Source organism: Nothobranchius furzeri, chromosome 9, assembly GCF_043380555.1.
Source record: "Nothobranchius furzeri strain GRZ-AD chromosome 9, NfurGRZ-RIMD1, whole genome shotgun sequence".
Lineage (NCBI taxonomy): Eukaryota > Metazoa > Chordata > Actinopteri > Cyprinodontiformes > Nothobranchiidae > Nothobranchius > Nothobranchius furzeri.
Genome location: NC_091749.1, coordinates 57,422,514 through 57,436,240, shown reverse-complemented (window position 1 = coordinate 57,436,240; position 13,727 = coordinate 57,422,514). Strand labels below are relative to the sequence as shown.

The following is a 13,727-nucleotide window of genomic DNA, read 5'->3' as shown; positions in this document are numbered from 1 at the left end:
TGAACACCATTTGTGTAACGCAGTCTTAATATTTACGCTGGAGAAGTGAGGTGGAGGCGCAGGACTGTGCGTGCAGAGACTCGGACTGGACTTGAGCTCGACTCCTGCAGGCAGCCGGACGCGGAGTGAAGCAGGATTAGAGGTGAGGTGGATTTTAATGCGTTCAAGAACATCTCAAACTATACATAAAATGGGTGCACGGAGCTCGCAACGATTTGATTGGACTTCAAATGGATCGGAGGCGGTTGCGCGTAAGTTTTCAAGTGCGAAAAGCTTCAATGGATCGTTTTATTACCTAAGATGCAGCTGTGAGTGAGAGCTGCTGGAAGCGAGCTGTCCTAAAGCTGTTGACAGTAGTTGCTTATAGTTCCCTGGAGATGCAAAAACGTCAGAGTTCAGCTGTTCTTTCCTGGGGTTGCGTTTGATTCCCGATTTTATTCCATTAAAATACAGAATAACAACAACAGCGGGGAATAAATAGAATATGCACATTAAAGAAAAACAGCGCAGTGACGTTCCATGTGCGCATAACTTTCAGATCTTTTTTAATTGTTAAATTTTTGCATAAAAACTTTTGTCAATATTAGATGTAACAGTGTCAGATATTTTCTTTCTAGATGCAACTTAACTAATAAAATCCAATTAGATAACTCATTTCCTTCCATTTGCAAACTTGGAAACGTGAAAATTCTGTTTTAGAGAAGATAAAGTCACAGATAAATGAATGTATGTATTGTTTTATCAGCCGCTCGCGTGAAGTCAGGACCACCCAGCGCGCACCAGCGCCAGGCGCGCTCCCGTTCTCTCTCTGCCCACTGCGTTTAATTACGGCTGATGACTTCATTCCATTAAGGCTTTTACCCTCTCACGCTCGGCCGCCTCATGTTATATTATTCTTTTTCTGCAGGACAGGCACGTTTGGACTTTTTCTTAGAGCCGATGCCAATGTTCTTAATGTAATCTATTCTGTATTCGATGAAGATGCATATTTCCAAAAACAAAAGTCTCATATATAACCTCTTCAAGTGAAAAATCAGAAATTATTTGGTATCCCAATGTCATACTTGAATCAGCAAATTATTTTTAAAATAAGAATCTGCAAAGTAGATGTGAAAAGAGACAAGTAAAATCAGGGTTTCGGTGACAGATCACGAGGTCTCAGCTAAGTCATGCACTTTTCCATGACGTCCTATCATGAATTATTTGACAGGTGCTTCATCCTGTGGAATGCGCCATCACACCACGTGGTGCACGTGCCCGGCTGGCTCTCCGGACCTCTTCTTTTAGTTTCGGAGTCTTGATAAAAAAAGCCAACTTTAACCTTTTCTGTTTGAACTTGCCATGACGTAGCAGCACATTTCTCCCCACATCTCAGACTTCAGATAGAGATTACCAAAACACGAGAGCGGAATCAAATATTCAGCTCTGGATTATTGTCATTGATTTATCTCAACTAGATGATCATTCTAAAAGTTTCTCACATGTGAGTCAAAGTGTCAACAGTTTTCTTTCTGGGTGGTGAAAGAGGTCTGCAGTGGGTCAAAGAGAGGCCGCAGACTGAGTGTGTTTGGAGGACAGTATACAAAAAAATCAATCACCCCATGGTCCAGTCGGTCATTGAAGAATCAACTATTTGATGGAATAATGACAAATGCTTGAAGAACAATTGTCAAAAACTCCTTTAGAGGAGGAAAATCAACTTATTGGTAAATAGAGATGAAACATTTTAAAGTGTCGTTGGTTAGAATGTTTTTTTGTTTGACAAAGTAACTTAAAGAGCAAGTCACCCCCTACAAGAAACTTACTTCACTCCTTCTTCATGTTTAAAAATGCAACAAATGATGTTGCCTAGCAGACCGAGAGGGCAGAGCCACTAACAAATACACACACACAGGCTCACAACGGCAATGTGACATCATAATGTACCCGTTTACATCACAGCATACCTCTTAGCCAATAGCGGTGGTAGATTTAAATTCAACTGCAGTGCAGAGTTTTTACCTGACAACTGCACAACAATGACAGTTTTAAGCAGAACATTTAAATTTTAACTGAAATGCACTAAAGTGCTAAACTATTGACTACACGTGTCTGCAGCACGATTAGACACGCATTTATATAGTTTATCCGGAATAAAAAAGCTGATTTGGGGGTGATTTGCTCTTTAATGATTTGGATGACAAACATTCCTCATTTATGTTTATTAATTAAACAAGATGACACAAGCATTTACTGGTTACAGAATAGGTCAAACACACTCAGGTTTTTGGTTTGGCGCATGCGAGTAAATAAACATGCACTTATTGAATTTCTTGACATTTCTAAATCACTTTGCAGCATCAACCAGATTTAGAATATTCTGAACCAAATTTCACTCCTACAGGAAACCCAGTGGGTCTAAGTGTCGCCTGCAGTTCCTCCATGTTGTCCCTTGAACTGGGAACATGTTGGGGTGCCCCCCCCCCCCCCCCCTCATCACTTTCCCTGCGCTGTAGGCGGCCGTGTGTATTTTTGTTTAAGTGCTGTTTATGTGATGGAGAACGGACGGGATTGCTCACAGACTGCTGATTGCGCGCAGCATCAAGTCTCCGCCGCCGTGATGCGCGCCGCGGCGAAGCCGCGTCAGCCACCGGTGATGGCGTAACACACTCTGCTCGATCAGATAAGCCTATACCGCGGGGTAGAGTCGTGATGTTTGTGGAGACACGAAAAATAAATAAAATTGAACTCTGATCTTCTACATATTGATTAAAACAACAAACATACAGCCGAGTTGATGGCCACTGAGCCTGACCCAATTCCGATGTATGGGTCACTTGCCCTTGTTAAAAATAATGGTCATCCAGAGCGTGCTGCTTTAATGATCAGATCAAATCTGTTTCCCTAAAATGTTTTAAGTGATTTCGATCAAACTTATTCCTGGCATTTTAGGGAAAATCCGTATTGTGTTATTTTATTCAAAAATGCTTAAATTTTCTGTTTTCATGCATTTAACTCTAAAATTACATCAATTATAATCATTTATTTTAATGTTGTACAAAACGCATTTTTATAAAATCGTTACCTCATCCTGATGCACCACCTTTCATTTTGCTTCGACACACCCATGAAATATATTTACCTCCTGCAATAACTGTGTATTAAACAACTGGGAGTCATGCTTTACTTGTTATTACTGTACGTTAAAAATATGACTTTGTACATATGTCCCTATATGGGTGTATATATATATATATATATATATATATATATATATATATATATATATATATATATATATATATGTATATATATATAAAATCATATTTTTACATCAAACTGACTTCAGATCTCTTGGGAAACCATCTTCATGTAAAATCAACACTGAAAAGCATTAATCTTTATTCTGCATCTCTGTTTATTTTGGTCTCAGTTATTATGTTACTCCATAATGTCTTACAAACAATACAAATAAATGCCATATTTAAAATATGTGGACACATGTTTTTTTCATCAGAACCTCAGCCCCTTCACACCCTGCCTTTTGTGAAAGTCTCACCAATTCCCCCAGAATAAAATCTGCTCTAACCATAAAATTAACCTTTCTTATATATTTTGGAAACATTTAAACAGTTCATGAATGAAAGCAAAACACACGTTGGAGCTTGTGCAAAGGCCCAAGTTTTTTCCTGTTTGTTTTATTTTCTTAATTAAAAAATAATAATTTGGCCAGTCAGATGTCACACTAATAAAAATGAAAACAGAATGAGGCAGAGTAAAATGTGTGATTATGGTACCTGTTCTCAGCTGTCAGCATGCTGGCAACTTGTGTTTCTAAAGATTTATAACTCCAGCAATAAAGAAATGATTTTGATAAAACATTGAAAGAATAAGGAAAACCACAACAAAAAGGACACACGTGTGTTTTGTATTAAACAAAGAATATTTATTTGAAAATTTTACAGGTTCCGATATCTTTTTGGAGAGTTGATAAGCAACTCCTAGCTAGATTTAAAACAACTGGAAAAGATTTAGAGAAGCTATTGAAATTTAATTTTTAAAAATATTTTTAGTTTCACAAATAATAATAAATAATTGATGAATATATGTGTTATTTTTTACAGCATTTTCAAGTACTTTTTATTTTTAGAGTGACATCAAATGGAGCTATACATCATGCTTCCACCAATGTGTGAAAAAAACTATGTATATATATCTCTATATATATGTATATATATATATATATATATATATATATATATATATATATATATATATATATATATATATATATATATATATATATATTCACACAAACCAACTTAGTTCATTAAATTTACTTATCAGTTTGTCCCACATTCTCCCGAGTTCAGTGGCTCCTTCTTGAGATTCAAAATCACATTTAAAACATTATAACAACATTAAACCTAAATGCATTTTTTCAGCTGAAAGCAGGTAAATTTCAGCCCTCATGGCCTCTAAAATGCATTTGTGCTCCTTTAGAAAACAAACCAAACACACTTCCCCCTTCCTTTAGTTACTTTCTGCTCTAGCTTCTCTTCTGCCGTGCTTCGGCCTCACTGTGAAGGCTTGGTCTCACACAGTGAGTGGGAGAGCTTGTTTAGTGCCCCACCCTGCAGTTCTGCACACCTCCCAGAGTCGGTCTATCATGGCCTGTCTAATGTAGGGAGAGACATCAATAATGAGAGCTGAAGCAGAAACCACAGTGGAGAACACAAAAGAGACAGGGAGGGCTGACGCAGGCCACAACTGGTTCTGCTGCAGGTTATCTCCTTTGATACTGCCCTCACAGCAGTTTGATGGGTGCACATGGGCCAACATGGGTTTATATGTGCATGTTTACATAATATCTATGGTGTTTACACACAGCCCACCAACCCTTTTTTTCTTTCCTCTGAAGGGGGATTTTCCTGTGGCATGCTGCTTCGGAAAAAGCAATTAAGAATTCCCAAACAGCACACCACAATGGGAGATATCATTTGTGCAATGTGTGTTCCGTGTCCCTCACAGTTTTTGTCTGGAACGGTTTGACTATTTTTAATCTGCGCACAACCAAATCCACCTACAGAGAAACCACAGATGGAATGAAAGAGACTGAGGATGAGTGGGCATGGTAATTGACTATTGTGGAGCTCAAACTCCTCTCTTCTGTCGTAAACACACCAGGAAGTTTTACAACTTGATACTCAGTGCTACGGCGGATTTGAAATTGGGGCATGTCCTCGTTGTTCGTGGGAAGCCATAGGCAGGCAGCGGTCGGAATCAGCCAGGAATGCTTCGGGATGGTAACTGGATTCATTTGTAATGCCCAGCTCTCCGCAGCGGAACACCAGGGTGGGAAAAAGGCTGAGAGCATTTCCTGAGCAGAGAGGGGGGGTCCAAGTGAAGCATCACATGCATGGCATCTTGTGACAGAGACTCTGCCAGGTCTAGGCCCTGATCCTAAGGGAGGAGAAGACTGAGGCTGCGGGAGATGTGGTAGGGGAGGAGGGAAATGCCAAGAAAAGAAAGGAAAAGATGGTGGAGAGCTCCGAATGAAGACAGGAACATGAAGTTGTGAAGGGCAGAAACATCAACAGGTTGAAAGGAAGAAGATGTAAAAAAAACAGTCTGTTTTAAATGTTTCACGTGTCCATAAGTGTTGTTCTTTAGGCCTGATGGAACAAAATTCATGTTAAGGAAGTAAAAAGACAGGAAATAATTATATTAGTGCAGAATATAATTAAAATCTATCAGCTTGTTTCTATCTTGTTCATCAAAAGCAGAGGTAATGTGCAACTCCTACAACGCTCCCCTTAAACAGATAAATCCTTCTTTTTACACAATTTTTGATTATTTTATCTACCAAAAACACCACGCACTCACTGTATTTAAAGCGTGTAGCCAGCTTGTTATTTTTTCAATGTAAACGTAATTAAACAAAGTGTAGAAAATGATGAAAACCTGGAGAATTTGTGATTTTTAAAATGAATTTAAAAACATTTAACTCAGAACGACACAACTGTTTCTGAAATAGTTTCACGTTTACGTTTGTGTCTGGTTTTTGTCTCAGTTTTGGGACTTTTTCAGCTATAATCTCCTGGCTTGTCCAGCTCATTTGTCCTTGTAGGGACCAACGCCTGGACCTGATGGGGTGCGACACAATCTTTGGGTTTTAGCTCGAGTCAGAAGTTTGTTGTTTTGGGACGTTTGTGGCAATTGAATCACAAAATTAAACAGTCTCCAACAAAATATGTTTTTCTGGCAAAAACTACAATTTGAACACGCACTAGACAAATTCTACAGCTTTAAATGACAGGGATGTTTCTGCAGCCCAAGTCTTCACACTTTTTATGATGTGTGATATTGCTGCTAGCCAGAGTTCCATATTACATGCTATCCTCTGTCCAACAGCGTCCACCTTTACGGGTCTGTATCTGCTACATGTGATCAAGTGTCGCTGTCAGCAGGAGAATTTGGTCGACTAAATATTTGTATATGTGTTCGTCGTCAGGCTCAGCTCCCTCTGGCTTGTGTAAACGTTAACGATGGGAGAAATCTTACCCTGTAATTGTCAGAAGGGCTCTTTATTTTCACCTGCTACCGGCCTCTTTCCGTTGGTCTGCTCTATAACAATGGCACAGAGAAGGCTCGAGGAGTGCAAAGTGATTGATGTTTGACTCCGTTTGGCCCGCGTCTTCAGACGGGGGCCCGAGAGGAAGTGGCTATCCCTCCCTTCCACCCTCACTACAGCCTGCAATGGCGCTGGACTTAGAAGAGGAAAGTGCTAATCGGGGACGTCCCATTTTTAGCAAAGTGCCAATCGCTCCAAAAGACAAGTTGGCGGGGACATATAAACAAAATTTTAAAGTCTTATAAATCAATTACCAACCAGAAGAGGCTGAACGGAGTTCATTGATGCCACACAATCAAGCTCAACTTCATTCCTCCATCTCATCATCTCCACCTATCACTCTTGTTCTTGTCCTGCAGAGAGGGAAGAGACACAGGCTCATCTCTTGCTGCATTCTTTCCATTTTACTGGAGAGCCGCGATGTACAGAAGGTAATCCATCACCCAAACCCTCGGTCCTTCTCCCTGCCTGTTTCTAACTGTTTCTCTTTCTCCTTCCTCCAGTCTCGAGTGGGCAGGAGTGCGGCTTTGGCCACAGGAAGCCGTGAATTCTTCACAGAATGGAAGATGTCTCGTGGAGAGACATGCAACCCCCCTCCTCCTCCTCTCGATCAACCACACGCCACCCCAAAATGACCCCTGACCCTTTCGTCTGTTTATATCAGACCATGGAAGTGAGAAATAGTGATGAGTCACTCTGGCCCTGTGTTTACACTCCGGAGTCACGCAAGGAAGGAAATCAGCCACGGTCTGCTAAATGTGGTGAGGTGAGAGAGAGAAGCTGTGATTTACCTCTCAGAGACATTATTTACACGCTTTACACTCTTTTCACGTGTCTGAGCAGAACCTCCCTGAACCGTCTACAGGTGGTTCAGAATGCCTGTGCTCGGCTTCTGACCAAGTCCTCCATGCACACCCACATCACCCCGCTTCTCCTCCAGCTTCACTGGCTGCCAGTCAACTTCAGGGTTCATTTCAAGATCCTGGTTCTGGTCTATAGGGCCTCACATGGACAAGCACCATCTTACACTGGTGATCTTCTTAGTCCCTACACCCCCAGCCGGTCCCTGAGGTCCAGTGATCAAAGCCTACTGGTTGTGCAGCACCAGGCTAAAGACCAAAGGTGACAGATCATTTGCTGCTGTGGCCCCCAGACTCTGGAACTCTCTCCCCCTGAGCCTGAGATCAGTGGACTCAGTGGTCTCCTTTAAAAAGCAGCTGAAGACTCACTTGTTCAAGCTGGCTTTTGGATGAACTTCTTCACCACTCTCTCTTTATTCTGCTCTCCCCGCCTATTCCACGTTCCTCAGGATCCACTGATTTCCCTCTTTTCTATTCACTCTCTCTCTTTCTTAAATTTTTTTAATCACAATTGTCTATTTTTTTGCTCATTTTAAATATATTTTTAACCATTTTCTAAATTCTTTTTTTAATTTTGACATTTTTTTGTTTTTGTGAAGCGCTTCAAGATTTTTTAGCTTGAGAGGTGCTCTTCTTCTTCTTCTTCTTCTTCTTCTTCTTCTTCTTCTTCTTCTTCTTCTTCTTTAATTCACATCACCCCAGAAAGCGGCAGAATTAGTGGCAGAGAGGATGTTAGAGGAGAGAAAAGGACCAAAACATAAAGAAGAAACCAAGTTTTTGTGCCTGTTACAATACCCATGATTTTAGTACATAAAGCAGCAGAATCGTTTATTCAATATGACCATGGATGAACTTTGAAGTGTTTTGTTTGATTTTCTGTGGTGTTTTAGTTCTAATATGAGTCAGAATCTCAACACAAATGTGTTGTCTCAGATTATTTTGTTTATTTTTTTTACAAAAAAAAGAAAATTTTATTGACTAAACATTTTCCTACACAAATATTTTTTATATTTTCATGTCCCAGAAGATAGTGAACTGATTTTCATCAGTGAAAAACAGAAGCTACATTATAGTCCTGTGAAAAGTGAGTTTCATCCAGATTTCTTCTTCTATTTTTTTCCCCTTAGATGTTTTAGGTCCACAAATCTAAATATCACACACACACACACACATACGCACACACACACACACACACACACACATACGCACGCACGCACGCACACGCACGCACGCACGCACGCACGCACGCACGCACACACACACACACACACACACACACACAAAACCTAATGCAGAGAACAATTTCAGAAAGAGGATTTCAGTTAAAATAACAACCTGGTAACCTGAAGTGAACCCTTAGCTTAACTCGTAATGCATCTCTTACATTTCTCTGGACACATTGCTACATTGTAGATTAAATTAAGTTAAATGGAAGGTTTTCCAGCATGAACAGCCTGTTTAAGGTCAAAGGTCAGACATTCTTCATCAGGATTTTCTGAGAGTGAACAGAATTCATGTCAGCATTGAAAACAGCAAGTCATCCCGGTTCTCACACCATGACACTCCCACCACCATGTTTGATTGTTGGTATGATGTTCTGTTTTTGAACAAAAGTTCCAGTTTGATTTGTGAGGATGCAGAATCCAGGAAGTCTTGGGGATAAATAGGATCTTTTGGGGATAAATGTGAAATGTGTCCTTGAAACTCCACCATGACCTCTGACCTTTCACTACACAAGGCCTGGAATGCATTAGATGTTCCTTTCTTGGATGTGCCTGATGCATCCATGAAAAGATCTACTCCTCACTCTAATAGTCTTATTTTTCATTAATTGTTGAGGAACAATCAGCAGCATTGTTTCATATTCTATTTGTATATTTCAGAATTTGATATCATGGAAATCAGTCAAACTTCTAACAGCTGGGTCATTGTCACGTTTCTGGTTTGGATTGAAGCAGAGACGTTCTGATTGATGACAGAGTCCCATGAGTATTTCCACATGCCTCTCAGACTGTTTTGACGTGAAATTTTCAGCGTCTTCATCATAATAATTCAGTTTATTTTGACAGTAACAGGTGATTGTATCATTTAGGGATATGCACAGTTATAATTTCACTTTGGGACTGTGCTCATATGTGTTTTCATGTGTGTGTCATTGCTGTATAAACACTTGACACGTCCCGTGTCGTCCCTCAGCTTCCCAGCCAGCATCCTGTGAGCGCTGTTTACTGCGGCTTCCACTACGTTTTCAAACACACACTCACTGTTGTCCTCCAGGCCGCTGGACCTTAAATTGCTCAACGGCTGTTTTCAATGCACAGCTGCAGTTAGTGAAGTTGCATTGACTAAATAAAAGTGACACTTTTTCAGTTTTTTTCCCCTCCATCCCTATTCTGGTGCTGGAAGCTTCATTGCTGCGTGGTGAGGATCCTTTTACACACCATCATGCACACCACCACAATGAGAGAGTTAGAATTGTAAGTGCTGTCAGGGACTTTGATTGATTGTTGTGTTTATCACCATGTTATTAAGAAATCAGGCGAACCACAGCTGGGCCTGAAGCTCCTTAATTCCAACTGAATCACACAGCTTAGTGCTAATTAAAGGTTTTCTAAACAGGTTTATTTTTGTGATTTTTTTTATTTTAAATATAGTTGTCTCTGTTTCTTAAGAGCGCTGATTGTTGCATTTGAGCCCTCTCTGGAACCTTTTATTACCAACCTTTACTTGAAACCATGGCATGGTCCTAAAAGCAGACCATCGACGTAAAAAACAGAAAAGTCTCTGTACAACACAAAATGGCTAATGAGCCCGCGTTCTCTGGATATGTCCAGATTTATCCTCGTTTGGTTAATCGAGCCTGCGGCAGGCTGCCTTTGTGTATTTCTGAGGTAAACAGAGTCACGGCGAAGTGGACACGCTCCTGAGTGCGTCCTGACTGAAGACAGAGAGCCCTGTGGACCTCTATGTTTTTGAGGGTTAAATGTGATAAATGCTCATTTGGTAATGGGCCATGTATTAGAGTTAAACAGCTCATATAGGAGCCCCAGTTGGAGCTGTTGTTGGGGGCGGTTTGATCGAAGAATCTATCAGGTGGCAGATGTTTCACGTCTGTCCCCCTCTCACTCTCACCCACAAAAAGGAGGAACTGATGGAATTTAATTAAATCCACTGAAAATCAGAACAGATTGTTATCTCATACGACCATATAAGGTCATATTGAAATTTACTGATCCTCAGGGTCAAAATAGCATTTACGGTGTTGCTAAACTACCTTATTTTATTCAGGAGAAAATACAAAAGAGTTGTTAGATGTAGTTGAAAATGAGTTTACAAAAATCAAAATATGGTTCAATATCAATAGGCTTTCTGTAAACATCGATAAAATCAAGTTTATAGTTTTTTGTGGTAGTAAAAAAATTGCTGATGCGTCATTATATGTTAAAGGAAATGAGACAGAAAGAGTAAAAGAAGTAAAGTTTTTAGGTGTTATGATTGATGAACATTTATTGTGGAAGTGCTATTAAAATTAAAATATCTTAAACTATTACAGTACTAGATAAGACGAAGGAATTGTTGAACAAAAATCTGTATAACTCGTTAATTCTTCCACGTCTGACACATTGTATTGAAGTATGGGGAAGTACCAGCAAAACATAGACACATTAATTTTTTTTTTTTACAGAAAAGAACAACGAGAGTTATGAGTGGAAGCGGATTTGGGGATCATATGGATCTGATGTTTTCGCAACCAGATCTAATGAAATTCGACAAATTAGTAGATTATATTTATTAAAACTTATGTACAAAGCAAATAAAGGAGTTCTACCAATATATATTCAAACAGATTTGTAAAAAGAGAAAGTAATTATAATTTCAAAATAATTGATGTTTAAAAAAGCAAGATTCCGAACAGCGATAATGGAAAGATGTATTTCAGTGATAGGTGTCTGTTTATGGGATTGTCTCAACAATGAAATAAAACAATCTAAATCATTTTCTGTATTTAAAAAAAAGTGTCAAATGCATCTTGAGGAAGTAATAAGACCGTAAGTAGACTGATGGACTTGTTTGTGTTGGGGTGTGTGTGTGTGTGTGTGTGTGTGTGTGGGTGGGGGTGGGGGGTGGGGGGGGGTGAGTTTGAGTTGAACAGCTAACGTCTGATGTGAAAAGGGGGCAGATGTTATAAGTTTTTGCTTCTTTCTTCTCCTTTTCATTTAGGACTATTTGTGAACATGAATTGTTTTAATGTAAATTTTATGTGATTGATTGCATGAAATGAAATAAAAAATGGAATGGAATGAATAAAATTGATCAGTTGTGAGTAGATAAGTTGATAAACTGCTGGCAAGTTAAGCACCTGCTGGCTTGAGATCAGGTCTAATTGTTTTATGTGAAATGAAAGAAAATATGTGCAAAAATCATGTAAGTCTGTGAGTTGATGTAATTTTTGACTCATAAAGTTTAGGAAAACTTTTGAAAATATATTATATATATATAATTAAAGCATTGCTAAATGTTTGTCACTTGTGATTTATTTCTCATTGAGTCATGCTGTTTTTGAAGCAGTTTCTCCAGATTTTCAATAAACCTTTTCTGCATAAACCTTAGGATATTTTTGTTGATGATTTTTACAGTAGTGAGGGAGTAAAGCAAACATTCACCTTTCCATGGAATTGTTTCCACGTGAGGCTGCTTGTTAGATATTAGAATGTCACTTTTCTTCAGGGACGTCCTCATCGTGTTTTTTAAATTGTCATTTAAAGGTGTGCTTACCTGAAATAAAACATTTTAAAATTATTATTTCTGATTGTAATCGGTCACATGAAAGCAGTCTCCCACACCAATCTCCTGCGTTAGCTTCTGATAGAATATAGACAGGATTTGAGGATCTTCATATATCTATCCATATCACCCCACTTCTCCTCCAGCTTCATTAGCTGCCGGTCAACTTCAGGGTTCATTTCAAGATCTTGGTTCTGGTCTTTAGGGCCTTACATGGACAAGCACCATCTTACATTGGTGATCTTCTTAGTCCCTACACCCCCAGCAGGTCCCTGAGGTCCAGAGATCAAAGCCTACTGGTTGTGCAGCACCAGGCTAAAGACCAAAGGTGACAGATCATTTGCTGCTGTGGCCCCCAGACTCTGGAACTCTCTCCCCCTGAAATCAGAGGACTCGGTGGTCTCCTTTAAAAAGCAGATGAAGACACTTGTTCAAGCTGGCTTTTGTATGACCTTCTTCACCACTCTCTCTTTATTCTGCTCTCCCCACCTATTCCACCTTCCTCAGGATCCACTGATTTCCCTCTTTCCTATTCACTCTCTGTCTTTCTTAACATTTTCTTTAATCACAATTGTCTATTTTTTTTCTCATTTTAAATATATTTTAATCATTTTCTAAATTCTTTTTTATATTTTTACATTTTTTGTTTTTGTGAAGCGCCTCATGATTTTTTTCTTGAGAGGCGCTATAGAAATTATATTTTCTTCTTCTTCTTCTTCTTCTTCTTCTTCTTCTTCTTCTTCTTCTTCTTCTTCTTCTTCTTCTTCTATGTCACACTGTGAATTTGCATTCATAGCCTCGCCCATCTTGGCTCGCACCCTCCTACAGCAAGGGTTTAAACTTTTTTGTTTTGCAGTGAGGAGAGAGAGAGAAGAATGACTTGGTGACAGTGACTTTGTAACATGGCTGAACATCTTTTGTTATCCAATCAGAAGCAAGGTGTGTATATAATTAATAATAATGAGCAACCCTGCTGTTTTCACCCCACCTCTGTTTCAGCAAACGTCTGCATCTGAGAACAGGAGGAACAAATCAATTTTAACATTTTTTAATGACTCTTAAGGCATCGATTTACACTAGAACACTGCAAATGTATTGAATAAACGAGTAAACCACACCTTTAACTAATTAATATTGCATCTCAGTCAACTAGCTAAATGAGTTTTCTTATTTGTTTATTACAGCTCTTTTAGACTAAACACCATAAGAAATTAAAAGTTATAAAACAAATGTGTGTGAGTTTCAGTAGAGATCAGTTCGAGGCATTCCTAGTTTTAAAATGTGCTGATTTAAAAACACATTTAAAACTGTTTCCTGAGTTTTCCTCTTTCAGAAACAATGTATGATTTGTCAGAAATCCGTAAAAGTGATTATCTTATCATGTATATAATATGAGCAATACGTCTTTTTTATTTATTTATTTTTTTGCTAAGCACGCCCCCTGCCCGGCAGAGCTCCGTGCAATAGGA

The 13,727-nt window shown here is 39.1% G+C and overlaps 1 long non-coding RNA gene across 1 annotated transcript; it reads left to right on the top strand.

Moving 5' to 3' along the window:
• The first annotated feature begins 10 nt into the window (after positions 1-10).
• On the top strand, positions 11-7,249 carry LOC107381314 (uncharacterized). The gene is made up of 3 exons (XR_001572448.3): positions 11-142; positions 6,973-7,044; positions 7,117-7,249. It is a non-coding gene; the product is annotated as an uncharacterized lncRNA (long non-coding RNA).
• Positions 7,250-13,727: the final 6,478 nt, after the last annotated feature.